The following is a 26,940-nucleotide window of genomic DNA, read 5'->3' on the forward strand; positions in this document are numbered from 1 at the left end:
TTCAATCTGGCAAAAGAAAACCACTGTTTTTATTTGGCATGCTTGTGCCATCCTACATCGCATGACATCTTCTTCCTTCTGAGCACTTAGACAGCACATATTTATAATTCCTTCATTCAACTATCTCAGAGATGTGAGAAAGACAAATTTGACATTAGTCTCTCACTATGAAAGGTGCCCTTTAAAAATCGAAACTTCTATATCGGGACTATGAAAAGAAGGCACTGCTGAGATTCGAACTCAGGATCTCCTGTTTACTAGACAGGCACTTTAACCAACTAAGCCAAAGCACCTCTTTTCCTACTGACCGATAGTAAAGCAGCTTCTGGTAGAGTGGCCTTATTTGATCTTCAGTGTCATCTGATGTCTAGAGACAAACTAATGCGAATGCTATCTGGGATAAACCAATTTTCAGGGCTTCAATACAGACACGACATTCAATCTTTAGTAAAAATACTGTTATTAAAAACCCTGAGCATTAGCTCATTTCTGATATGGTTTGAGCTAGTCTAACTCTTGACATTATCCAGTGTAGGAGATGTGATAAGGTCCATTTTGCCAGAGGCCGATACACAATCTTTAGCTCAATTGCACAGACTTGTAAAAATCCTCATCAGATCATATCACCTGATTTCAGGTTTGTCATGTAGACGAGGTGGCCGAGTGGTTAAGGCGATGGACTGCTAATCCATTGTGCTCTGCATGCATGGGTTCGAATCCCATCCTCGTCGGTTTAATCTCCTTCTTCCGTGTTGAAAAGCTTAGTTTCCATTTAGAACCCAGGTGGTGGATATTTGACCTTCTCAAATCTCTGAGATAGTGCAATGAAGGATTCATAAATCTGTGCTGTCTAAGTGCATATAAAAGAGAAGACGTCATCCGATGTAGGATTGCATCAGGCATGCCAAATAAAAACGGTGGGTTTTATTTTGCCAGATTGAGCATTGGTTTATGACTGGTAAGGATTGCCTTAGTCCAACTCCAGACACCAGACAATGAAGGAGAAGAGATAAGGCCCACTCCGTTAGAGGCCAACTTAAAATCTTCAGTGAAAAAGCAAAGACTCATCAAAATGCTCTTCAGATCTTATGGTCTGGTTTCTACGTTTTTGGGCAGAGAAGTTGGCTGTGAAGTTCAGGTGATGCATTAACAATACAGTCTATGGATTGAGCTGTTTATGCATGGTTTTGACTTCCATCTTTGTTCTTGTTGTTTTCTTGCCCTTTCACTGTTCAAGAAGACTGCTATCAAACTTTTCTAGCAGGGAGAGATGCGCATGGAAGCATTTCAATCTGGCAAAAGAAAACCACTGTTTTTATTTGGCATGCTTGTGCCATCCTACATCGCATGACATCTTCTTCCTTCTGAGCACTTAGACAGCACATATTTATAATTCCTTCATTCAACTATCTCAGAGATGTGAGAAAGACAAATTTGACATTAGTCTCTCACTATGAAAGGTGCCCTTTAAAAATCGAAACTTCTATATCGGGACTATGAAAAGAAGGCACTGCTGAGATTCGAACTCAGGATCTCCTGTTTACTAGACAGGCACTTTAACCAACTAAGCCACAGCACCTCTTTTCCTACTGACCGATAGTAAAGCAGCTTCTGGTAGAGTGGCCTTATTTGATCTTCAGTGTCATCTGATGTCTAGAGACAAACTAATGCGAATGCTATCTGGGATAAACCAATTTTCAGGGCTTCAATACAGACACGACATTCAATCTTTAGTAAAAATACTGTTATTAAAAACCCTGAGCATTAGCTCATTTCTGATATGGTTTGAGCTAGTCTAACTCTTGACATTATCCAGTGTAGGAGATGTGATAAGGTCCATTTTGCCAGAGGCCGATACACAATCTTTAGCTCAATTGCACAGACTTGTCAAAATCCTCATCAGATCATATCACCTGATTTCAGGTTTGTCATGTAGACGAGGTGGCCGAGTGGTTAAGGCGATGGACTGCTAATCCATTGTGCTCTGCATGCATGGGTTCGAATCCCATCCTCGTCGGTTTAATCTCCTTCTTCCGTGTTGAAAAGCTTAGTTTCCATTTAGAACCCAGGTGGTGGATATTTGACCTTCTCAAATCTCTGAGATAGTGCAATGAAGGATTCATAAATCTGTGCTGTCTAAGTGCATATAAAAGAGAAGACGTCATCCGATGTAGGATTGCATCAGGCATGCCAAATAAAAACGGTGGGTTTTATTTTGCCAGATTGAGCATTGGTTTATGACTGGTAAGGATTGCCTTAGTCCAACTCCAGACACCAGACAATGAAGGAGAAGAGATAAGGCCCACTCCGTTAGAGGCCAACTTAAAATCTTCAGTGAAAAAGCAAAGACTCATCAAAATGCTCTTCAGATCTTATGGTCTGGTTTCTACGTTTTTGGGCAGAGAAGTTGGCTGTGAAGTTCAGGTGATGCATTAACAATACAGTCTATGGATTGAGCTGTTTATGCATGGTTTTGACTTCCATCTTTGTTCTTGTTGTTTTCTTGCCCTTTCACTGTTCAAGAAGACTGCTATCAAACTTTTCTAGCAGGGAGAGATGCGCATGGAAGCATTTCAATCTGGCAAAAGAAAACCACTGTTTTTATTTGGCATGCTTGTGCCATCCTACATCGCATGACATCTTCTTCCTTCTGAGCACTTAGACAGCACATATTTATAATTCCTTCATTCAACTATCTCAGAGATGTGAGAAAGACAAATTTGACATTAGTCTCTCACTATGAAAGGTGCCCTTTAAAAATCGAAACTTCTATATCGGGACTATGAAAAGAAGGCACTGCTGAGATTCGAACTCAGGATCTCCTGTTTACTAGACAGGCACTTTAACCAACTAAGCCACAGCACCTCTTTTCCTACTGACCGATAGTAAAGCAGCTTCTGGTAGAGTGGCCTTATTTGATCTTCAGTGTCATCTGATGTCTAGAGACAAACTAATGCGAATGCTATCTGGGATAAACCAATTTTCAGGGCTTCAATACAGACACGACATTCAATCTTTAGTAAAAATACTGTTATTAAAAACCCTGAGCATTAGCTCATTTCTGATATGGTTTGAGCTAGTCTAACTCTTGACATTATCCAGTGTAGGAGATGTGATAAGGTCCATTTTGCCAGAGGCCGATACACAATCTTTAGCTCAATTGCACAGACTTGTAAAAATCCTCATCAGATCATATCACCTGATTTCAGGTTTGTCATGTAGACGAGGTGGCCGAGTGGTTAAGGCGATGGACTGCTAATCCATTGTGCTCTGCATGCATGGGTTCGAATCCCATCCTCGTCGGTTTAATCTCCTTCTTCCGTGTTGAAAAGCTTAGTTTCCATTTAGAACCCAGGTGGTGGATATTTGACCTTCTCAAATCTCTGAGATAGTGCAATGAAGGATTCATAAATCTGTGCTGTCTAAGTGCATATAAAAGAGAAGACGTCATCCGATGTAGGATTGCATCAGGCATGCCAAATAAAAACGGTGGGTTTTATTTTGCCAGATTGAGCATTGGTTTATGACTGGTAAGGATTGCCTTAGTCCAACTCCAGACACCAGACAATGAAGGAGAAGAGATAAGGCCCACTCCGTTAGAGGCCAACTTAAAATCTTCAGTGAAAAAGCAAAGACTCATCAAAATGCTCTTCAGATCTTATGGTCTGGTTTCTACGTTTTTGGGCAGAGAAGTTGGCTGTGAAGTTCAGGTGATGCATTAACAATACAGTCTATGGATTGAGCTGTTTATGCATGGTTTTGACTTCCATCTTTGTTCTTGTTGTTTTCTTGCCCTTTCACTGTTCAAGAAGACTGCTATCAAACTTTTCTAGCAGGGAGAGATGCGCATGGAAGCATTTCAATCTGGCAAAAGAAAACCACTGTTTTTATTTGGCATGCTTGTGCCATCCTACATCGCATGACATCTTCTTCCTTCTGAGCACTTAGACAGCACATATTTATAATTCCTTCATTCAACTATCTCAGAGATGTGAGAAAGACAAATTTGACATTAGTCTCTCACTATGAAAGGTGCCCTTTAAAAATCGAAACTTCTATATCGCGACTATGAAAAGAAGGCACTGCTGAGATTCGAACTCAGGATCTCCTGTTTACTAGACAGGCACTTTAACCAACTAAGCCACAGCACCTCTTTTCCTACTGACCGATAGTAAAGCAGCTTCTGGTAGAGTGGCCTTATTTGATCTTCAGTGTCATCTGATGTCTAGAGACAAACTAATGCGAATGCTATCTGGGATAAACCAATTTTCAGGGCTTCAATACAGACACGACATTCAATCTTTAGTAAAAATACTGTTATTAAAAACCCTGAGCATTAGCTCATTTCTGATATGGTTTGAGCTAGTCTAACTCTTGACATTATCCAGTGTAGGAGATGTGATAAGGTCCATTTTGCCAGAGGCCGATACACAATCTTTAGCTCAATTGCACAGACTTGTCAAAATCCTCATCAGATCATATCACCTGATTTGAGCTTTGTGATGTAGACGAGGTGGCCGAGTGGTTAAGGCGATGGACTGCTAATCCATTGTGCTCTGCATGCATGGGTTCGAATCCCATCCTCGTCGGTTTAATCTCCTTCTTCCGTGTTGAAAAGCTTAGTTTCCATTTAGAACCCAGGTGGTGGATATTTGACCTTCTCAAATCTCTGAGATAGTGCAATGAAGGATTCATAAATCTGTGCTGTCTAAGTGCATATAAAAGAGAAGACGTCATCCGATGTAGGATTGCATCAGGCATGCCAAATAAAAACGGTGGGTTTTATTTTGCCAGATTGAGCATTGGTTTATGACTGGTAAGGATTGCCTTAGTCCAACTCCAGACACCAGACAATGAAGGAGAAGAGATAAGGCCCACTCCGTTAGAGGCCAACTTAAAATCTTCAGTGAAAAAGCAAAGACTCATCAAAATGCTCTTCAGATCTTATGGTCTGGTTTCTACGTTTTTGGGCAGAGAAGTTGGCTGTGAAGTTCAGGTGATGCATTAACAATACAGTCTATGGATTGAGCTGTTTATGCATGGTTTTGACTTCCATCTTTGTTCTTGTTGTTTTCTTGCCCTTTCACTGTTCAAGAAGACTGCTATCAAACTTTTCTAGCAGGGAGAGATGCGCATGGAAGCATTTCAATCTGGCAAAAGAAAACCACTGTTTTTATTTGGCATGCTTGTGCCATCCTACATCGCATGACATCTTCTTCCTTCTGAGCACTTAGACAGCACATATTTATAATTCCTTCATTCAACTATCTCAGAGATGTGAGAAAGACAAATTTGACATTAGTCTCTCACTATGAAAGGTGCCCTTTAAAAATCGAAACTTCTATATCGGGACTATGAAAAGAAGGCACTGCTGAGATTCGAACTCAGGATCTCCTGTTTACTAGACAGGCACTTTAACCAACTAAGCCACAGCACCTCTTTTCCTACTGACCGATAGTAAAGCAGCTTCTGGTAGAGTGGCCTTATTTGATCTTCAGTGTCATCTGATGTCTAGAGACAAACTAATGCGAATGCTATCTGGGATAAACCAATTTTCAGGGCTTCAATACAGACACGACATTCAATCTTTAGTAAAAATACTGTTATTAAAAACCCTGAGCATTAGCTCATTTCTGATATGGTTTGAGCTAGTCTAACTCTTGACATTATCCAGTGTAGGAGATGTGATAAGGTCCATTTTGCCAGAGGCCGATACACAATCTTTAGCTCAATTGCACAGACTTGTCAAAATCCTCATCAGATCATATCACCTGATTTGAGCTTTGTGATGTAGACGAGGTGGCCGAGTGGTTAAGGCGATGGACTGCTAATCCATTGTGCTCTGCATGCATGGGTTCGAATCCCATCCTCGTCGGTTTAATCTCCTTCTTCCGTGTTGAAAAGCTTAGTTTCCATTTAGAACCCAGGTGGTGGATATTTGACCTTCTCAAATCTCTGAGATAGTGCAATGAAGGATTCATAAATCTGTGCTGTCTAAGTGCATATAAAAGAGAAGACGTCATCCGATGTAGGATTGCATCAGGCATGCCAAATAAAAACGGTGGGTTTTATTTTGCCAGATTGAGCATTGGTTTATGACTGGTAAGGATTGCCTTAGTCCAACTCCAGACACCAGACAATGAAGGAGAAGAGATAAGGCCCACTCCGTTAGAGGCCAACTTAAAATCTTCAGTGAAAAAGCAAAGACTCATCAAAATGCTCTTCAGATCTTATGGTCTGGTTTCTACGTTTTTGGGCAGAGAAGTTGGCTGTGAAGTTCAGGTGATGCATTAACAATACAGTCTATGGATTGAGCTGTTTATGCATGGTTTTGACTTCCATCTTTGTTCTTGTTGTTTTCTTGCCCTTTCACTGTTCAAGAAGACTGCTATCAAACTTTTCTAGCAGGGAGAGATGCGCATGGAAGCATTTCAATCTGGCAAAAGAAAACCACTGTTTTTATTTGGCATGCTTGTGCCATCCTACATCGCATGACATCTTCTTCCTTCTGAGCACTTAGACAGCACATATTTATAATTCCTTCATTCAACTATCTCAGAGATGTGAGAAAGACAAATTTGACATTAGTCTCTCACTATGAAAGGTGCCCTTTAAAAATCGAAACTTCTATATCGCGACTATGAAAAGAAGGCACTGCTGAGATTCGAACTCAGGATCTCCTGTTTACTAGACAGGCACTTTAACCAACTAAGCCACAGCACCTCTTTTCCTACTGACCGATAGTAAAGCAGCTTCTGGTAGAGTGGCCTTATTTGATCTTCAGTGTCATCTGATGTCTAGAGACAAACTAATGCGAATGCTATCTGGGATAAACCAATTTTCAGGGCTTCAATACAGACACGACATTCAATCTTTAGTAAAAATACTGTTATTAAAAACCCTGAGCATTAGCTCATTTCTGATATGGTTTGAGCTAGTCTAACTCTTGACATTATCCAGTGTAGGAGATGTGATAAGGTCCATTTTGCCAGAGGCCGATACACAATCTTTAGCTCAATTGCACAGACTTGTCAAAATCCTCATCAGATCATATCACCTGATTTGAGCTTTGTGATGTAGACGAGGTGGCCGAGTGGTTAAGGCGATGGACTGCTAATCCATTGTGCTCTGCATGCATGGGTTCGAATCCCATCCTCGTCGGTTTAATCTCCTTCTTCCGTGTTGAAAAGCTTAGTTTCCATTTAGAACCCAGGTGGTGGATATTTGACCTTCTCAAATCTCTGAGATAGTGCAATGAAGGATTCATAAATCTGTGCTGTCTAAGTGCATATAAAAGAGAAGACGTCATCCGATGTAGGATTGCATCAGGCATGCCAAATAAAAACGGTGGGTTTTATTTTGCCAGATTGAGCATTGGTTTATGACTGGTAAGGATTGCCTTAGTCCAACTCCAGACACCAGACAATGAAGGAGAAGAGATAAGGCCCACTCCGTTAGAGGCCAACTTAAAATCTTCAGTGAAAAAGCAAAGACTCATCAAAATGCTCTTCAGATCTTATGGTCTGGTTTCTACGTTTTTGGGCAGAGAAGTTGGCTGTGAAGTTCAGGTGATGCATTAACAATACAGTCTATGGATTGAGCTGTTTATGCATGGTTTTGACTTCCATCTTTGTTCTTGTTGTTTTCTTGCCCTTTCACTGTTCAAGAAGACTGCTATCAAACTTTTCTAGCAGGGAGAGATGCGCATGGAAGCATTTCAATCTGGCAAAAGAAAACCACTGTTTTTATTTGGCATGCTTGTGCCATCCTACATCGCATGACATCTTCTTCCTTCTGAGCACTTAGACAGCACATATTTATAATTCCTTCATTCAACTATCTCAGAGATGTGAGAAAGACAAATTTGACATTAGTCTCTCACTATGAAAGGTGCCCTTTAAAAATCGAAACTTCTATATCGGGACTATGAAAAGAAGGCACTGCTGAGATTCGAACTCAGGATCTCCTGTTTACTAGACAGGCACTTTAACCAACTAAGCCACAGCACCTCTTTTCCTACTGACCGATAGTAAAGCAGCTTCTGGTAGAGTGGCCTTATTTGATCTTCAGTGTCATCTGATGTCTAGAGACAAACTAATGCGAATGCTATCTGGGATAAACCAATTTTCAGGGCTTCAATACAGACACGACATTCAATCTTTAGTAAAAATACTGTTATTAAAAACCCTGAGCATTAGCTCATTTCTGATATGGTTTGAGCTAGTCTAACTCTTGACATTATCCAGTGTAGGAGATGTGATAAGGTCCATTTTGCCAGAGGCCGATACACAATCTTTAGCTCAATTGCACAGACTTGTCAAAATCCTCATCAGATCATATCACCTGATTTGAGCTTTGTGATGTAGACGAGGTGGCCGAGTGGTTAAGGCGATGGACTGCTAATCCATTGTGCTCTGCATGCATGGGTTCGAATCCCATCCTCGTCGGTTTAATCTCCTTCTTCCGTGTTGAAAAGCTTAGTTTCCATTTAGAACCCAGGTGGTGGATATTTGACCTTCTCAAATCTCTGAGATAGTGCAATGAAGGATTCATAAATCTGTGCTGTCTAAGTGCATATAAAAGAGAAGACGTCATCCGATGTAGGATTGCATCAGGCATGCCAAATAAAAACGGTGGGTTTTATTTTGCCAGATTGAGCATTGGTTTATGACTGGTAAGGATTGCCTTAGTCCAACTCCAGACACCAGACAATGAAGGAGAAGAGATAAGGCCCACTCCGTTAGAGGCCAACTTAAAATCTTCAGTGAAAAAGCAAAGACTCATCAAAATGCTCTTCAGATCTTATGGTCTGGTTTCTACGTTTTTGGGCAGAGAAGTTGGCTGTGAAGTTCAGGTGATGCATTAACAATACAGTCTATGGATTGAGCTGTTTATGCATGGTTTTGACTTCCATCTTTGTTCTTGTTGTTTTCTTGCCCTTTCACTGTTCAAGAAGACTGCTATCAAACTTTTCTAGCAGGGAGAGATGCGCATGGAAGCATTTCAATCTGGCAAAAGAAAACCACTGTTTTTATTTGGCATGCTTGTGCCATCCTACATCGCATGACATCTTCTTCCTTCTGAGCACTTAGACAGCACATATTTATAATTCCTTCATTCAACTATCTCAGAGATGTGAGAAAGACAAATTTGACATTAGTCTCTCACTATGAAAGGTGCCCTTTAAAAATCGAAACTTCTATATCGGGACTATGAAAAGAAGGCACTGCTGAGATTCGAACTCAGGATCTCCTGTTTACTAGACAGGCACTTTAACCAACTAAGCCAAAGCACCTCTTTTCCTACTGACCGATAGTAAAGCAGCTTCTGGTAGAGTGGCCTTATTTGATCTTCAGTGTCATCTGATGTCTAGAGACAAACTAATGCGAATGCTATCTGGGATAAACCAATTTTCAGGGCTTCAATACAGACACGACATTCAATCTTTAGTAAAAATACTGTTATTAAAAACCCTGAGCATTAGCTCATTTCTGATATGGTTTGAGCTAGTCTAACTCTTGACATTATCCAGTGTAGGAGATGTGATAAGGTCCATTTTGCCAGAGGCCGATACACAATCTTTAGCTCAATTGCACAGACTTGTCAAAATCCTCATCAGATCATATCACCTGATTTCAGGTTTGTCATGTAGACGAGGTGGCCGAGTGGTTAAGGCGATGGACTGCTAATCCATTGTGCTCTGCATGCATGGGTTCGAATCCCATCCTCGTCGGTTTAATCTCCTTCTTCCGTGTTGAAAAGCTTAGTTTCCATTTAGAACCCAGGTGGTGGATATTTGACCTTCTCAAATCTCTGAGATAGTGCAATGAAGGATTCATAAATCTGTGCTGTCTAAGTGCATATAAAAGAGAAGACGTCATCCGATGTAGGATTGCATCAGGCATGCCAAATAAAAACGGTGGGTTTTATTTTGCCAGATTGAGCATTGGTTTATGACTGGTAAGGATTGCCTTAGTCCAACTCCAGACACCAGACAATGAAGGAGAAGAGATAAGGCCCACTCCGTTAGAGGCCAACTTAAAATCTTCAGTGAAAAAGCAAAGACTCATCAAAATGCTCTTCAGATCTTATGGTCTGGTTTCTACGTTTTTGGGCAGAGAAGTTGGCTGTGAAGTTCAGGTGATGCATTAACAATACAGTCTATGGATTGAGCTGTTTATGCATGGTTTTGACTTCCATCTTTGTTCTTGTTGTTTTCTTGCCCTTTCACTGTTCAAGAAGACTGCTATCAAACTTTTCTAGCAGGGAGAGATGCGCATGGAAGCATTTCAATCTGGCAAAAGAAAACCACTGTTTTCATTTGGCATGCTTGGTGCCATCCTACATCGCATGACATCTTCTTCCTTCTGAGCACTTAGACAGCACATATTTATAATTCCTTCATTCAACTATCTCAGAGATGTGAGAAAGACAAATTTGACATTAGTCTCTCACTATGAAAGGTGCCCTTTAAAAATCGAAACTTCTATATCGGGACTATGAAAAGAAGGCACTGCTGAGATTCGAACTCAGGATCTCCTGTTTACTAGACAGGCACTTTAACCAACTAAGCCACAGCACCTCTTTTCCTACTGACCGATAGTAAAGCAGCTTCTGGTAGAGTGGCCTTATTTGATCTTCAGTGTCATCTGATGTCTAGAGACAAACTAATGCGAATGCTATCTGGGATAAACCAATTTTCAGGGCTTCAATACAGACACGACATTCAATCTTTAGTAAAAATACTGTTATTAAAAACCCTGAGCATTAGCTCATTTCTGATATGGTTTGAGCTAGTCTAACTCTTGACATTATCCAGTGTAGGAGATGTGATAAGGTCCATTTTGCCAGAGGCCGATACACAATCTTTAGCTCAATTGCACAGACTTGTCAAAATCCTCATCAGATCATATCACCTGATTTGAGCTTTGTGATGTAGACGAGGTGGCCGAGTGGTTAAGGCGATGGACTGCTAATCCATTGTGCTCTGCATGCATGGGTTCGAATCCCATCCTCGTCGGTTTAATCTCCTTCTTCCGTGTTGAAAAGCTTAGTTTCCATTTAGAACCCAGGTGGTGGATATTTGACCTTCTCAAATCTCTGAGATAGTGCAATGAAGGATTCATAAATCTGTGCTGTCTAAGTGCATATAAAAGAGAAGACGTCATCCGATGTAGGATTGCATCAGGCATGCCAAATAAAAACGGTGGGTTTTATTTTGCCAGATTGAGCATTGGTTTATGACTGGTAAGGATTGCCTTAGTCCAACTCCAGACACCAGACAATGAAGGAGAAGAGATAAGGCCCACTCCGTTAGAGGCCAACTTAAAATCTTCAGTGAAAAAGCAAAGACTCATCAAAATGCTCTTCAGATCTTATGGTCTGGTTTCTACGTTTTTGGGCAGAGAAGTTGGCTGTGAAGTTCAGGTGATGCATTAACAATACAGTCTATGGATTGAGCTGTTTATGCATGGTTTTGACTTCCATCTTTGTTCTTGTTGTTTTCTTGCCCTTTCACTGTTCAAGAAGACTGCTATCAAACTTTTCTAGCAGGGAGAGATAGACTGATAGACTGGTCAAAATCCTCATCAGATCATATCACCTGATTTCAGGTTTGTCATGTAGACGAGGTGGCCGAGTGGTTAAGGCGATGGACTGCTAATCCATTGTGCTCTGCATGCATGGGTTCGAATCCCATCCTCGTCGGTTTAATCTCCTTCTTCCGTGTTGAAAAGCTTAGTTTCCATTTAGAACCCAGGTGGTGGATATTTGACCTTCTCAAATCTCTGAGATAGTGCAATGAAGGATTCATAAATCTGTGCTGTCTAAGTGCATATAAAAGAGAAGACGTCATCCGATGTAGGATTGCATCAGGCATGCCAAATAAAAACGGTGGGTTTTATTTTGCCAGATTGAGCATTGGTTTATGACTGGTAAGGATTGCCTTAGTCCAACTCCAGACACCAGACAATGAAGGAGAAGAGATAAGGCCCACTCCGTTAGAGGCCAACTTAAAATCTTCAGTGAAAAAGCAAAGACTCATCAAAATGCTCTTCAGATCTTATGGTCTGGTTTCTACGTTTTTGGGCAGAGAAGTTGGCTGTGAAGTTCAGGTGATGCATTAACAATACAGTCTATGGATTGAGCTGTTTATGCATGGTTTTGACTTCCATCTTTGTTCTTGTTGTTTTCTTGCCCTTTCACTGTTCAAGAAGACTGCTATCAAACTTTTCTAGCAGGGAGAGATGCGCATGGAAGCATTTCAATCTGGCAAAAGAAAACCACTGTTTTCATTTGGCATGCTTGGTGCCATCCTACATCGCATGACATCTTCTTCCTTCTGAGCACTTAGACAGCACATATTTATAATTCCTTCATTCAACTATCTCAGAGATGTGAGAAAGACAAATTTGACATTAGTCTCTCACTATGAAAGGTGCCCTTTAAAAATCGAAACTTCTATATCGGGACTATGAAAAGAAGGCACTGCTGAGATTCGAACTCAGGATCTCCTGTTTACTAGACAGGCACTTTAACCAACTAAGCCACAGCACCTCTTTTCCTACTGACCGATAGTAAAGCAGCTTCTGGTAGAGTGGCCTTATTTGATCTTCAGTGTCATCTGATGTCTAGAGACAAACTAATGCGAATGCTATCTGGGATAAACCAATTTTCAGGGCTTCAATACAGACACGACATTCAATCTTTAGTAAAAATACTGTTATTAAAAACCCTGAGCATTAGCTCATTTCTGATATGGTTTGAGCTAGTCTAACTCTTGACATTATCCAGTGTAGGAGATGTGATAAGGTCCATTTTGCCAGAGGCCGATACACAATCTTTAGCTCAATTGCACAGACTTGTCAAAATCCTCATCAGATCATATCACCTGATTTGAGCTTTGTGATGTAGACGAGGTGGCCGAGTGGTTAAGGCGATGGACTGCTAATCCATTGTGCTCTGCATGCATGGGTTCGAATCCCATCCTCGTCGGTTTAATCTCCTTCTTCCGTGTTGAAAAGCTTAGTTTCCATTTAGAACCCAGGTGGTGGATATTTGACCTTCTCAAATCTCTGAGATAGTGCAATGAAGGATTCATAAATCTGTGCTGTCTAAGTGCATATAAAAGAGAAGACGTCATCCGATGTAGGATTGCATCAGGCATGCCAAATAAAAACGGTGGGTTTTATTTTGCCAGATTGAGCATTGGTTTATGACTGGTAAGGATTGCCTTAGTCCAACTCCAGACACCAGACAATGAAGGAGAAGAGATAAGGCCCACTCCGTTAGAGGCCAACTTAAAATCTTCAGTGAAAAAGCAAAGACTCATCAAAATGCTCTTCAGATCTTATGGTCTGGTTTCTACGTTTTTGGGCAGAGAAGTTGGCTGTGAAGTTCAGGTGATGCATTAACAATACAGTCTATGGATTGAGCTGTTTATGCATGGTTTTGACTTCCATCTTTGTTCTTGTTGTTTTCTTGCCCTTTCACTGTTCAAGAAGACTGCTATCAAACTTTTCTAGCAGGGAGAGATGCGCATGGAAGCATTTCAATCTGGCAAAAGAAAACCACTGTTTTCATTTGGCATGCTTGGTGCCATCCTACATCGCATGACATCTTCTTCCTTCTGAGCACTTAGACAGCACATATTTATAATTCCTTCATTCAACTATCTCAGAGATGTGAGAAAGACAAATTTGACATTAGTCTCTCACTATGAAAGGTGCCCTTTAAAAATCGAAACTTCTATATCGGGACTATGAAAAGAAGGCACTGCTGAGATTCGAACTCAGGATCTCCTGTTTACTAGACAGGCACTTTAACCAACTAAGCCACAGCACCTCTTTTCCTACTGACCGATAGTAAAGCAGCTTCTGGTAGAGTGGCCTTATTTGATCTTCAGTGTCATCTGATGTCTAGAGACAAACTAATGCGAATGCTATCTGGGATAAACCAATTTTCAGGGCTTCAATACAGACACGACATTCAATCTTTAGTAAAAATACTGTTATTAAAAACCCTGAGCATTAGCTCATTTCTGATATGGTTTGAGCTAGTCTAACTCTTGACATTATCCAGTGTAGGAGATGTGATAAGGTCCATTTTGCCAGAGGCCGATACACAATCTTTAGCTCAATTGCACAGACTTGTCAAAATCCTCATCAGATCATATCACCTGATTTCAGGTTTGTGATGTAGACGAGGTGGCCGAGTGGTTAAGGCGATGGACTGCTAATCCATTGTGCTCTGCATGCATGGGTTCGAATCCCATTCTCGTCGGTTTAATCTCCTTCTTCCGTGTTGAAAAGCTTAGTTTCCATTTAGAACCCAGGTGGTGGATATTTGACCTTCTCAAATCTCTGAGATAGTGCAATGAAGGATTCATAAATCTGTGCTGTCTAAGTGCATATAAAAGAGAAGACGTCATCCGATGTAGGATTGCATCAGGCATGCCAAATAAAAACGGTGGGTTTTATTTTGCCAGATTGAGCATTGGTTTATGACTGGTAAGGATTGCCTTAGTCCAACTCCAGACACCAGACAATGAAGGAGAAGAGATAAGGCCCACTCCGTTAGAGGCCAACTTAAAATCTTCAGTGAAAAAGCAAAGACTCATCAAAATGCTCTTCAGATCTTATGGTCTGGTTTCTACGTTTTTGGGCAGAGAAGTTGGCTGTGAAGTTCAGGTGATGCATTAACAATACAGTCTATGGATTGAGCTGTTTATGCATGGTTTTGACTTCCATCTTTGTTCTTGTTGTTTTCTTGCCCTTTCACTGTTCAAGAAGACTGCTATCAAACTTTTCTAGCAGGGAGAGATGCGCATGGAAGCATTTCAATCTGGCAAAAGAAAACCACTGTTTTCATTTGGCATGCTTGGTGCCATCCTACATCGCATGACATCTTCTTCCTTCTGAGCACTTAGACAGCACATATTTATAATTCCTTCATTCAACTATCTCAGAGATGTGAGAAAGACAAATTTGACATTAGTCTCTCACTATGAAAGGTGCCCTTTAAAAATCGAAACTTCTATATCGGGACTATGAAAAGAAGGCACTGCTGAGATTCGAACTCAGGATCTCCTGTTTACTAGACAGGCACTTTAACCAACTAAGCCACAGCACCTCTTTTCCTACTGACCGATAGTAAAGCAGCTTCTGGTAGAGTGGCCTTATTTGATCTTCAGTGTCATCTGATGTCTAGAGACAAACTAATGCGAATGCTATCTGGGATAAACCAATTTTCAGGGCTTCAATACAGACACGACATTCAATCTTTAGTAAAAATACTGTTATTAAAAACCCTGAGCATTAGCTCATTTCTGATATGGTTTGAGCTAGTCTAACTCTTGACATTATCCAGTGTAGGAGATGTGATAAGGTCCATTTTGCCAGAGGCCGATACACAATCTTTAGCTCAATTGCACAGACTTGTCAAAATCCTCATCAGATCATATCACCTGATTTCAGGTTTGTGATGTAGACGAGGTGGCCGAGTGGTTAAGGCGATGGACTGCTAATCCATTGTGCTCTGCATGCATGGGTTCGAATCCCATTCTCGTCGGTTTAATCTCCTTCTTCCGTGTTGAAAAGCTTAGTTTCCATTTAGAACCCAGGTGGTGGATATTTGACCTTCTCAAATCTCTGAGATAGTGCAATGAAGGATTCATAAATCTGTGCTGTCTAAGTGCATATAAAAGAGAAGACGTCATCCGATGTAGGATTGCATCAGGCATGCCAAATAAAAACGGTGGGTTTTATTTTGCCAGATTGAGCATTGGTTTATGACTGGTAAGGATTGCCTTAGTCCAACTCCAGACACCAGACAATGAAGGAGAAGAGATAAGGCCCACTCCGTTAGAGGCCAACTTAAAATCTTCAGTGAAAAAGCAAAGACTCATCAAAATGCTCTTCAGATCTTATGGTCTGGTTTCTACGTTTTTGGGCAGAGAAGTTGGCTGTGAAGTTCAGGTGATGCATTAACAATACAGTCTATGGATTGAGCTGTTTATGCATGGTTTTGACTTCCATCTTTGTTCTTGTTGTTTTCTTGCCCTTTCACTGTTCAAGAAGACTGCTATCAAACTTTTCTAGCAGGGAGAGATGCGCATGGAAGCATTTCAATCTGGCAAAAGAAAACCACTGTTTTTATTTGGCATGCTTGTGCCATCCTACATCGCATGACATCTTCTTCCTTCTGAGCACTTAGACAGCACATATTTATAATTCCTTCATTCAACTATCTCAGAGATGTGAGAAAGACAAATTTGACATTAGTCTCTCACTATGAAAGGTGCCCTTTAAAAATCGAAACTTCTATATCGGGACTATGAAAAGAAGGCACTGCTGAGATTCGAACTCAGGATCTCCTGTTTACTAGACAGGCACTTTAACCAACTAAGCCAAAGCACCTCTTTTCCTACTGACCGATAGTAAAGCAGCTTCTGGTAGAGTGGCCTTATTTGATCTTCAGTGTCATCTGATGTCTAGAGACAAACTAATGCGAATGCTATCTGGGATAAACCAATTTTCAGGGCTTCAATACAGACACGACATTCAATCTTTAGTAAAAATACTGTTATTAAAAACCCTGAGCATTAGCTCATTTCTGATATGGTTTGAGCTAGTCTAACTCTTGACATTATCCAGTGTAGGAGATGTGATAAGGTCCATTTTGCCAGAGGCCGATACACAATCTTTAGCTCAATTGCACAGACTTGTCAAAATCCTCATCAGATCATATCACCTGATTTCAGGTTTGTCATGTAGACGAGGTGGCCGAGTGGTTAAGGCGATGGACTGCTAATCCATTGTGCTCTGCATGCATGGGTTCGAATCCCATCCTCGTCGGTTTAATCTCCTTCTTCCGTGTTGAAAAGCTTAGTTTCCATTTAGAACCCAGGTGGTGGATATTTGACCTTCTCAAATCTCTGAGATAGTGCAATGAAGGATTCATAAATCTGTGCTGTCTAAGTGCATATAAAAGAGAAGACGTCATCCGATGTAGGATTGCATCAGGCATGCCAAATAAAAACGGTGGGTTTTATTTTGCCAGATTGAGCATTGGTTTATGACTGGTAAGGATTGCCTTAGTCCAACTCCAGACACCAGACAATGAAGGAGAAGAGATAAGGCCCACTCCGTTAGAGGCCAACTTAAAATCTTCAGTGAAAAAGCAAAGACTCATCAAAATGCTCTTCAGATCTTATGGTCTGGTTTCTACGTTTTTGGGCAGAGAAGTTGGCTGTGAAGTTCAGGTGATGCATTAACAATACAGTCTATGGATTGAGCTGTTTATGCATGGTTTTGACTTCCATCTTTGTTCTTGTTGTTTTCTTGCCCTTTCACTGTTCAAGAAGACTGCTATCAAACTTTTCTAGCAGGGAGAGATGCGCATGGAAGCATTTCAATCTGGCAAAAGAAAACCACTGTTTTCATTTGGCATGCTTGGTGCCATCCTACATCGCATGACATCTTCTTCCTTCTGAGCACTTAGACAGCACATATTTATAATTCCTTCATTCAACTATCTCAGAGATGTGAGAAAGACAAATTTGACATTAGTCTCTCACTATGAAAGGTGCCCTTTAAAAATCGAAACTTCTATATCGGGACTATGAAAAGAAGGCACTGCTGAGATTCGAACTCAGGATCTCCTGTTTACTAGACAGGCACTTTAACCAACTAAGCCACAGCACCTCTTTTCCTACTGACCGATAGTAAAGCAGCTTCTGGTAGAGTGGCCTTATTTGATCTTCAGTGTCATCTGATGTCTAGAGACAAACTAATGCGAATGCTATCTGGGATAAACCAATTTTCAGGGCTTCAATACAGACACGACATTCAATCTTTAGTAAAAATACTGTTATTAAAAACCCTGAGCATTAGCTCATTTCTGATATGGTTTGAGCTAGTCTAACTCTTGACATTATCCAGTGTAGGAGATGTGATAAGGTCCATTTTGCCAGAGGCCGATACACAATCTTTAGCTCAATTGCACAGACTTGTCAAAATCCTCATCAGATCATATCACCTGATTTCAGGTTTGTGATGTAGACGAGGTGGCCGAGTGGTTAAGGCGATGGACTGCTAATCCATTGTGCTCTGCATGCATGGGTTCGAATCCCATCCTCGTCGGTTTAATCTCCTTCTTCCGTGTTGAAAAGCTTAGTTTCCATTTAGAACCCAGGTGGTGGATATTTGACCTTCTCAAATCTCTGAGATAGTGCAATGAAGGATTCATAAATCTGTGCTGTCTAAGTGCATATAAAAGAGAAGACGTCATCCGATGTAGGATTGCATCAGGCATGCCAAATAAAAACGGTGGGTTTTATTTTGCCAGATTGAGCATTGGTTTATGACTGGTAAGGATTGCCTTAGTCCAACTCCAGACACCAGACAATGAAGGAGAAGAGATAAGGCCCACTCCGTTAGAGGCCAACTTAAAATCTTCAGTGAAAAAGCAAAGACTCATCAAAATGCTCTTCAGATCTTATGGTCTGGTTTCTACGTTTTTGGGCAGAGAAGTTGGCTGTGAAGTTCAGGTGATGCATTAACAATACAGTCTATGGATTGAGCTGTTTATGCATGGTTTTGACTTCCATCTTTGTTCTTGTTGTTTTCTTGCCCTTTCACTGTTCAAGAAGACTGCTATCAAACTTTTCTAGCAGGGAGAGATGCGCATGGAAGCATTTCAATCTGGCAAAAGAAAACCACTGTTTTTATTTGGCATGCTTGTGCCATCCTACATCGCATGACATCTTCTTCCTTCTGAGCACTTAGACAGCACATATTTATAATTCCTTCATTCAACTATCTCAGAGATGTGAGAAAGACAAATTTGACATTAGTCTCTCACTATGAAAGGTGCCCTTTAAAAATCGAAACTTCTATATCGGGACTATGAAAAGAAGGCACTGCTGAGATTCGAACTCAGGATCTCCTGTTTACTAGACAGGCACTTTAACCAACTAAGCCACAGCACCTCTTTTCCTACTGACCGATAGTAAAGCAGCTTCTGGTAGAGTGGCCTTATTTGATCTTCAGTGTCATCTGATGTCTAGAGACAAACTAATGCGAATGCTATCTGGGATAAACCAATTTTCAGGGCTTCAATACAGACACGACATTCAATCTTTAGTAAAAATACTGTTATTAAAAACCCTGAGCATTAGCTCATTTCTGATATGGTTTGAGCTAGTCTAACTCTTGACATTATCCAGTGTAGGAGATGTGATAAGGTCCATTTTGCCAGAGGCCGATACACAATCTTTAGCTCAATTGCACAGACTTGTCAAAATCCTCATCAGATCATATCACCTGATTTCAGGTTTGTGATGTAGACGAGGTGGCCGAGTGGTTAAGGCGATGGACTGCTAATCCATTGTGCTCTGCATGCATGGGGTCGAATCCCATTCTCGTCGGTTTAATCTCCTTCTTCCGTGTTGAAAAGCTTAGTTTCCATTTAGAACCCAGGTGGTGGATATTTGACCTTCTCAAATCTCTGAGATAGTGCAATGAAGGATTCATAAATCTGTGCTGTCTAAGTGCATATAAAAGAGAAGACGTCATCCGATGTAGGATTGCATCAGGCATGCCAAATAAAAACGGTGGGTTTTATTTTGCCAGATTGAGCATTGGTTTATGACTGGTAAGGATTGCCTTAGTCCAACTCCAGACACCAGACAATGAAGGAGAAGAGATAAGGCCCACTCCGTTAGAGGCCAACTTAAAATCTTCAGTGAAAAAGCAAAGACTCATCAAAATGCTCTTCAGATCTTATGGTCTGGTTTCTACGTTTTTGGGCAGAGAAGTTGGCTGTGAAGTTCAGGTGATGCATTAACAATACAGTCTATGGATTGAGCTGTTTATGCATGGTTTTGACTTCCATCTTTGTTCTTGTTGTTTTCTTGCCCTTTCACTGTTCAAGAAGACTGCTATCAAACTTTTCTAGCAGGGAGAGATGCGCATGGAAGCATTTCAATCTGGCAAAAGAAAACCACTGTTTTTATTTGGCATGCTTGTGCCATCCTACATCGCATGACATCTTCTTCCTTCTGAGCACTTAGACAGCACATATTTATAATTCCTTCATTCAACTATCTCAGAGATGTGAGAAAGACAAATTTGACATTAGTCTCTCACTATGAAAGGTGCCCTTTAAAAATCGAAACTTCTATATCGGGACTATGAAAAGAAGGCACTGCTGAGATTCGAACTCAGGATCTCCTGTTTACTAGACAGGCACTTTAACCAACTAAGCCACAGCACCTCTTTTCCTACTGACCGATAGTAAAGCAGCTTCTGGTAGAGTGGCCTTATTTGATCTTCAGTGTCATCTGATGTCTAGAGACAAACTAATGCGAATGCTATCTGGGATAAACCAATTTTCAGGGCTTCAATACAGACACGACATTCAATCTTTAGTAAAAATACTGTTATTAAAAACCCTGAGCATTAGCTCATTTCTGATATGGTTTGAGCTAGTCTAACTCTTGACATTATCCAGTGTAGGAGATGTGATAAGGTCCATTTTGCCAGAGGCCGATACACAATCTTTAGCTCAATTGCACAGACTTGTCAAAATCCTCATCAGATCATATCACCTGATTTGAGCTTTGTGATGTAGACGAGGTGGCCGAGTGGTTAAGGCGATGGACTGCTAATCCATTGTGCTCTGCATGCATGGGTTCGAATCCCATCCTCGTCGGTTTAATCTCCTTCTTCCGTGTTGAAAAGCTTAGTTTCCATTTAGAACCCAGGTGGTGGATATTTGACCTTCTCAAATCTCTGAGATAGTGCAATGAAGGATTCATAAATCTGTGCTGTCTAAGTGCATATAAAAGAGAAGACGTCATCCGATGTAGGATTGCATCAGGCATGCCAAATAAAAACGGTGGGTTTTATTTTGCCAGATTGAGCATTGGTTTATGACTGGTAAGGATTGCCTTAGTCCAACTCCAGACACCAGACAATGAAGGAGAAGAGATAAGGCCCACTCCGTTAGAGGCCAACTTAAAATCTTCAGTGAAAAAGCAAAGACTCATCAAAATGCTCTTCAGATCTTATGGTCTGGTTTCTACGTTTTTGGGCAGAGAAGTTGGCTGTGAAGTTCAGGTGATGCATTAACAATACAGTCTATGGATTGAGCTGTTTATGCATGGTTTTGACTTCCATCTTTGTTCTTGTTGTTTTCTTGCCCTTTCACTGTTCAAGAAGACTGCTATCAAACTTTTCTAGCAGGGAGAGATGCGCATGGAAGCATTTCAATCTGGCAAAAGAAAACCACTGTTTTTATTTGGCATGCTTGTGCCATCCTACATCGCATGACATCTTCTTCCTTCTGAGCACTTAGACAGCACATATTTATAATTCCTTCATTCAACTATCTCAGAGATGTGAGAAAGACAAATTTGACATTAGTCTCTCACTATGAAAGGTGCCCTTTAAAAATCGAAACTTCTATATCGGGACTATGAAAAGAAGGCACTGCTGAGATTCGAACTCAGGATCTCCTGTTTACTAGACAGGCACTTTAACCAACTAAGCCACAGCACCTCTTTTCCTACTGACCGATAGTAAAGCAGCTTCTGGTAGAGTGGCCTTATTTGATCTTCAGTGTCATCTGATGTCTAGAGACAAACTAATGCGAATGCTATCTGGGATAAACCAATTTTCAGGGCTTCAATACAGACACGACATTCAATCTTTAGTAAAAATACTGTTATTAAAAACCCTGAGCATTAGCTCATTTCTGATATGGTTTGAGCTAGTCTAACTCTTGACATTATCCAGTGTAGGAGATGTGATAAGGTCCATTTTGCCAGAGGCCGATACACAATCTTTAGCTCAATTGCACAGACTTGTCAAAATCCTCATCAGATCATATCACCTGATTTGAGCTTTGTGATGTAGACGAGGTGGCCGAGTGGTTAAGGCGATGGACTGCTAATCCATTGTGCTCTGCATGCATGGGTTCGAATCCCATCCTCGTCGGTTTAATCTCCTTCTTCCGTGTTGAAAAGCTTAGTTTCCATTTAGAACCCAGGTGGTGGATATTTGACCTTCTCAAATCTCTGAGATAGTGCAATGAAGGATTCATAAATCTGTGCTGTCTAAGTGCATATAAAAGAGAAGACGTCATCCGATGTAGGATTGCATCAGGCATGCCAAATAAAAACGGTGGGTTTTATTTTGCCAGATTGAGCATTGGTTTATGACTGGTAAGGATTGCCTTAGTCCAACTCCAGACACCAGACAATGAAGGAGAAGAGATAAGGCCCACTCCGTTAGAGGCCAACTTAAAATCTTCAGTGAAAAAGCAAAGACTCATCAAAATGCTCTTCAGATCTTATGGTCTGGTTTCTACGTTTTTGGGCAGAGAAGTTGGCTGTGAAGTTCAGGTGATGCATTAACAATACAGTCTATGGATTGAGCTGTTTATGCATGGTTTTGACTTCCATCTTTGTTCTTGTTGTTTTCTTGCCCTTTCACTGTTCAAGAAGACTGCTATCAAACTTTTCTAGCAGGGAGAGATGCGCATGGAAGCATTTCAATCTGGCAAAAGAAAACCACTGTTTTTATTTGGCATGCTTGTGCCATCCTACATCGCATGACATCTTCTTCCTTCTGAGCACTTAGACAGCACATATTTATAATTCCTTCATTCAACTATCTCAGAGATGTGAGAAAGACAAATTTGACATTAGTCTCTCACTATGAAAGGTGCCCTTTAAAAATCGAAACTTCTATATCGGGACTATGAAAAGAAGGCACTGCTGAGATTCGAACTCAGGATCTCCTGTTTACTAGACAGGCACTTTAACCAACTAAGCCACAGCACCTCTTTTCCTACTGACCGATAGTAAAGCAGCTTCTGGTAGAGTGGCCTTATTTGATCTTCAGTGTCATCTGATGTCTAGAGACAAACTAATGCGAATGCTATCTGGGATAAACCAATTTTCAGGGCTTCAATACAGACACGACATTCAATCTTTAGTAAAAATACTGTTATTAAAAACCCTGAGCATTAGCTCATTTCTGATATGGTTTGAGCTAGTCTAACTCTTGACATTATCCAGTGTAGGAGATGTGATAAGGTCCATTTTGCCAGAGGCCGATACACAATCTTTAGCTCAATTGCACAGACTTGTCAAAATCCTCATCAGATCATATCACCTGATTTGAGCTTTGTGATGTAGACGAGGTGGCCGAGTGGTTAAGGCGATGGACTGCTAATCCATTGTGCTCTGCATGCATGGGTTCGAATCCCATCCTCGTCGGTTTAATCTCCTTCTTCCGTGTTGAAAAGCTTAGTTTCCATTTAGAACCCAGGTGGTGGATATTTGACCTTCTCAAATCTCTGAGATAGTGCAATGAAGGATTCATAAATCTGTGCTGTCTAAGTGCATATAAAAGAGAAGACGTCATCCGATGTAGGATTGCATCAGGCATGCCAAATAAAAACGGTGGGTTTTATTTTGCCAGATTGAGCATTGGTTTATGACTGGTAAGGATTGCCTTAGTCCAACTCCAGACACCAGACAATGAAGGAGAAGAGATAAGGCCCACTCCGTTAGAGGCCAACTTAAAATCTTCAGTGAAAAAGCAAAGACTCATCAAAATGCTCTTCAGATCTTATGGTCTGGTTTCTACGTTTTTGGGCAGAGAAGTTGGCTGTGAAGTTCAGGTGATGCATTAACAATACAGTCTATGGATTGAGCTGTTTATGCATGGTTTTGACTTCCATCTTTGTTCTTGTTGTTTTCTTGCCCTTTCACTGTTCAAGAAGACTGCTATCAAACTTTTCTAGCAGGGAGAGATGCGCATGGAAGCATTTCAATCTGGCAAAAGAAAACCACTGTTTTCATTTGGCATGCTTGGTGCCATCCTACATCGCATGACATCTTCTTCCTTCTGAGCACTTAGACAGCACATATTTATAATTCCTTCATTCAACTATCTCAGAGATGTGAGAAAGACAAATTTGACATTAGTCTCTCACTATGAAAGGTGCCCTTTAAAAATCGAAACTTCTATATCGGGACTATGAAAAGAAGGCACTGCTGAGATTCGAACTCAGGATCTCCTGTTTACTAGACAGGCACTTTAACCAACTAAGCCACAGCACCTCTTTTCCTACTGACCGATAGTAAAGCAGCTTCTGGTAGAGTGGCCTTATTTGATCTTCAGTGTCATCTGATGTCTAGAGACAAACTAATGCGAATGCTATCTGGGATAAACCAATTTTCAGGGCTTCAATACAGACACGACATTCAATCTTTAGTAAAAATACTGTTATTAAAAACCCTGAGCATTAGCTCATTTCTGATATGGTTTGAGCTAGTCTAACTCTTGACATTATCCAGTGTAGGAGATGTGATAAGGTCCATTTTGCCAGAGGCCGATACACAATCTTTAGCTCAATTGCACAGACTTGTCAAAATCCTCATCAGATCATATCACCTGATTTCAGGTTTGTGATGTAGACGAGGTGGCCGAGTGGTTAAGGCGATGGACTGCTAATCCATTGTGCTCTGCATGCATGGGGTCGAATCCCATTCTCGTCGGTTTAATCTCCTTCTTCCGTGTTGAAAAGCTTAGTTTCCATTTAGAACCCAGGTGGTGGATATTTGACCTTCTCAAATCTCTGAGATAGTGCAATGAAGGATTCATAAATCTGTGCTGTCTAAGTGCATATAAAAGAGAAGACGTCATCCGATGTAGGATTGCATCAGGCATGCCAAATAAAAACAGTGGGTTTTATTTTGCCAGATTGAGCATTGGTTTATGACTGGTAAGGATTGCCTTAGTCCAACTCCAGACACCAGACAATGAAGGAGAAGAGATAAGGCCCACTCCGTTAGAGGCCAACTTAAAATCTTCAGTGAAAAAGCAAAGACTCATCAAAATGCTCTTCAGATCTTATGGTCTGGTTTCTACGTTTTTGGGCAGAGAAGTTGGCTGTGAAGTTCAGGTGATGCATTAACAATACAGTCTATGGATTGAGCTGTTTATGCATGGTTTTGACTTCCATCTTTGTTCTTGTTGTTTTCTTGCCCTTTCACTGTTCAAGAAGACTGCTATCAAACTTTTCTAGCAGGGAGAGATGCGCATGGAAGCATTTCAATCTGGCAAAAGAAAACCACTGTTTTTATTTGGCATGCTTGTGCCATCCTACATCGCATGACATCTTCTTCCTTCTGAGCACTTAGACAGCACATATTTATAATTCCTTCATTCAACTATCTCAGAGATGTGAGAAAGACAAATTTGACATTAGTCTCTCACTATGAAAGGTGCCCTTTAAAAATCGAAACTTCTATATCGGGACTATGAAAAGAAGGCACTGCTGAGATTCGAACTCAGGATCTCCTGTTTACTAGACAGGCACTTTAACCAACTAAGCCACAGCACCTCTTTTCCTACTGACCGATAGTAAAGCAGCTTCTGGTAGAGTGGCCTTATTTGATCTTCAGTGTCATCTGATGTCTAGAGACAAACTAATGCGAATGCTATCTGGGATAAACCAATTTTCAGGGCTTCAATACAGACACGACATTCAATCTTTAGTAAAAATACTGTTATTAAAAACCCTGAGCATTAGCTCATTTCTGATATGGTTTGAGCTAGTCTAACTCTTGACATTATCCAGTGTAGGAGATGTGATAAGGTCCATTTTGCCAGAGGCCGATACACAATCTTTAGCTCAATTGCACAGACTTGTCAAAATCCTCATCAGATCATATCACCTGATTTCAGGTTTGTCATGTAGACGAGGTGGCCGAGTGGTTAAGGCGATGGACTGCTAATCCATTGTGCTCTGCATGCATGGGTTCGAATCCCATCCTCGTCGGTTTAATCTCCTTCTTCCGTGTTGAAAAGCTTAGTTTCCATTTAGAACCCAGGTGGTGGATATTTGACCTTCTCAAATCTCTGAGATAGTGCAATGAAGGATTCATAAATCTGTGCTGTCTAAGTGCATATAAAAGAGAAGACGTCATCCGATGTAGGATTGCATCAGGCATGCCAAATAAAAACAGTGGGTTTTATTTTGCCAGATTGAGCATTGGTTTATGACTGGTAAGGATTGCCTTAGTCCAACTCCAGACACCAGACAATGAAGGAGAAGAGATAAGGCCCACTCCGTTAGAGGCCAACTTAAAATCTTCAGTGAAAAAGCAAAGACTCATCAAAATGCTCTTCAGATCTTATGGTCTGGTTTCTACGTTTTTGGGCAGAGAAGTTGGCTGTGAAGTTCAGGTGATGCATTAACAATACAGTCTATGGATTGAGCTGTTTATGCATGGTTTTGACTTCCATCTTTGTTCTTGTTGTTTTCTTGCCCTTTCACTGTTCAAGAAGACTGCTATCAAACTTTTCTAGCAGGGAGAGATGCGCATGGAAGCATTTCAATCTGGCAAAAGAAAACCACTGTTTTTATTTGGCATGCTTGTGCCATCCTACATCGCATGACATCTTCTTCCTTCTGAGCACTTAGACAGCACATATTTATAATTCCTTCATTCAACTATCTCAGAGATGTGAGAAAGACAAATTTGACATTAGTCTCTCACTATGAAAGGTGCCCTTTAAAAATCGAAACTTCTATATCGGGACTATGAAAAGAAGGCACTGCTGAGATTCGAACTCAGGATCTCCTGTTTACTAGACAGGCACTTTAACCAACTAAGCCACAGCACCTCTTTTCCTACTGACCGATAGTAAAGCAGCTTCTGGTAGAGTGGCCTTATTTGATCTTCAGTGTCATCTGATGTCTAGAGACAAACTAATGCGAATGCTATCTGGGATAAACCAATTTTCAGGGCTTCAATACAGACACGACATTCAATCTTTAGTAAAAATACTGTTATTAAAAACCCTGAGCATTAGCTCATTTCTGATATGGTTTGAGCTAGTCTAACTCTTGACATTATCC

The 26,940-nt window shown here is 40.8% G+C and overlaps 17 non-coding genes across 17 annotated transcripts; all 17 read left to right on the forward strand.

Annotated features, from left to right (window-relative positions):
• The first annotated feature begins 649 nt into the window (after positions 1-649).
• TRNAS-GCU (transfer RNA serine (anticodon GCU)) lies at positions 650-731 on the forward strand. Its single transcript has one exon. It is a non-coding gene; the product is annotated as a tRNA-Ser (tRNA).
• Positions 732-1,935: 1,204 nt separating this feature from the next.
• TRNAS-GCU (transfer RNA serine (anticodon GCU)) lies at positions 1,936-2,017 on the forward strand. The gene has a single exon. It is a non-coding gene; the product is annotated as a tRNA-Ser (tRNA).
• A 1,204-nt stretch (positions 2,018-3,221) lies between these two features.
• Positions 3,222-3,303, forward strand: TRNAS-GCU (transfer RNA serine (anticodon GCU)). The gene has a single exon. It is a non-coding gene; the product is annotated as a tRNA-Ser (tRNA).
• Positions 3,304-4,507: 1,204 nt separating this feature from the next.
• Positions 4,508-4,589, forward strand: TRNAS-GCU (transfer RNA serine (anticodon GCU)). Its single transcript has one exon. It is a non-coding gene; the product is annotated as a tRNA-Ser (tRNA).
• Positions 4,590-5,793: 1,204 nt separating this feature from the next.
• Positions 5,794-5,875, forward strand: TRNAS-GCU (transfer RNA serine (anticodon GCU)). Its single transcript has one exon. It is a non-coding gene; the product is annotated as a tRNA-Ser (tRNA).
• A 1,204-nt stretch (positions 5,876-7,079) lies between these two features.
• On the forward strand, positions 7,080-7,161 carry TRNAS-GCU (transfer RNA serine (anticodon GCU)). Its single transcript has one exon. It is a non-coding gene; the product is annotated as a tRNA-Ser (tRNA).
• Positions 7,162-8,365: 1,204 nt separating this feature from the next.
• Positions 8,366-8,447, forward strand: TRNAS-GCU (transfer RNA serine (anticodon GCU)). The gene has a single exon. It is a non-coding gene; the product is annotated as a tRNA-Ser (tRNA).
• Positions 8,448-9,651: 1,204 nt separating this feature from the next.
• Positions 9,652-9,733, forward strand: TRNAS-GCU (transfer RNA serine (anticodon GCU)). The gene has a single exon. It is a non-coding gene; the product is annotated as a tRNA-Ser (tRNA).
• Positions 9,734-10,938: 1,205 nt separating this feature from the next.
• TRNAS-GCU (transfer RNA serine (anticodon GCU)) lies at positions 10,939-11,020 on the forward strand. Its single transcript has one exon. It is a non-coding gene; the product is annotated as a tRNA-Ser (tRNA).
• Positions 11,021-11,624: 604 nt separating this feature from the next.
• On the forward strand, positions 11,625-11,706 carry TRNAS-GCU (transfer RNA serine (anticodon GCU)). The gene has a single exon. It is a non-coding gene; the product is annotated as a tRNA-Ser (tRNA).
• Positions 11,707-12,911: 1,205 nt separating this feature from the next.
• Positions 12,912-12,993, forward strand: TRNAS-GCU (transfer RNA serine (anticodon GCU)). The gene has a single exon. It is a non-coding gene; the product is annotated as a tRNA-Ser (tRNA).
• A 3,778-nt stretch (positions 12,994-16,771) lies between these two features.
• Positions 16,772-16,853, forward strand: TRNAS-GCU (transfer RNA serine (anticodon GCU)). Its single transcript has one exon. It is a non-coding gene; the product is annotated as a tRNA-Ser (tRNA).
• A 1,205-nt stretch (positions 16,854-18,058) lies between these two features.
• Positions 18,059-18,140, forward strand: TRNAS-GCU (transfer RNA serine (anticodon GCU)). The gene has a single exon. It is a non-coding gene; the product is annotated as a tRNA-Ser (tRNA).
• A 2,490-nt stretch (positions 18,141-20,630) lies between these two features.
• TRNAS-GCU (transfer RNA serine (anticodon GCU)) lies at positions 20,631-20,712 on the forward strand. The gene has a single exon. It is a non-coding gene; the product is annotated as a tRNA-Ser (tRNA).
• Positions 20,713-21,916: 1,204 nt separating this feature from the next.
• TRNAS-GCU (transfer RNA serine (anticodon GCU)) lies at positions 21,917-21,998 on the forward strand. The gene has a single exon. It is a non-coding gene; the product is annotated as a tRNA-Ser (tRNA).
• Positions 21,999-23,202: 1,204 nt separating this feature from the next.
• On the forward strand, positions 23,203-23,284 carry TRNAS-GCU (transfer RNA serine (anticodon GCU)). The gene has a single exon. It is a non-coding gene; the product is annotated as a tRNA-Ser (tRNA).
• Positions 23,285-25,775: 2,491 nt separating this feature from the next.
• Positions 25,776-25,857, forward strand: TRNAS-GCU (transfer RNA serine (anticodon GCU)). The gene has a single exon. It is a non-coding gene; the product is annotated as a tRNA-Ser (tRNA).
• The last annotated feature ends 1,083 nt before the right edge of the window (positions 25,858-26,940 follow it).

This window comes from Anomaloglossus baeobatrachus, chromosome 7, assembly GCF_048569485.1.
Source record: "Anomaloglossus baeobatrachus isolate aAnoBae1 chromosome 7, aAnoBae1.hap1, whole genome shotgun sequence".
Lineage (NCBI taxonomy): Eukaryota > Metazoa > Chordata > Amphibia > Anura > Aromobatidae > Anomaloglossus > Anomaloglossus baeobatrachus.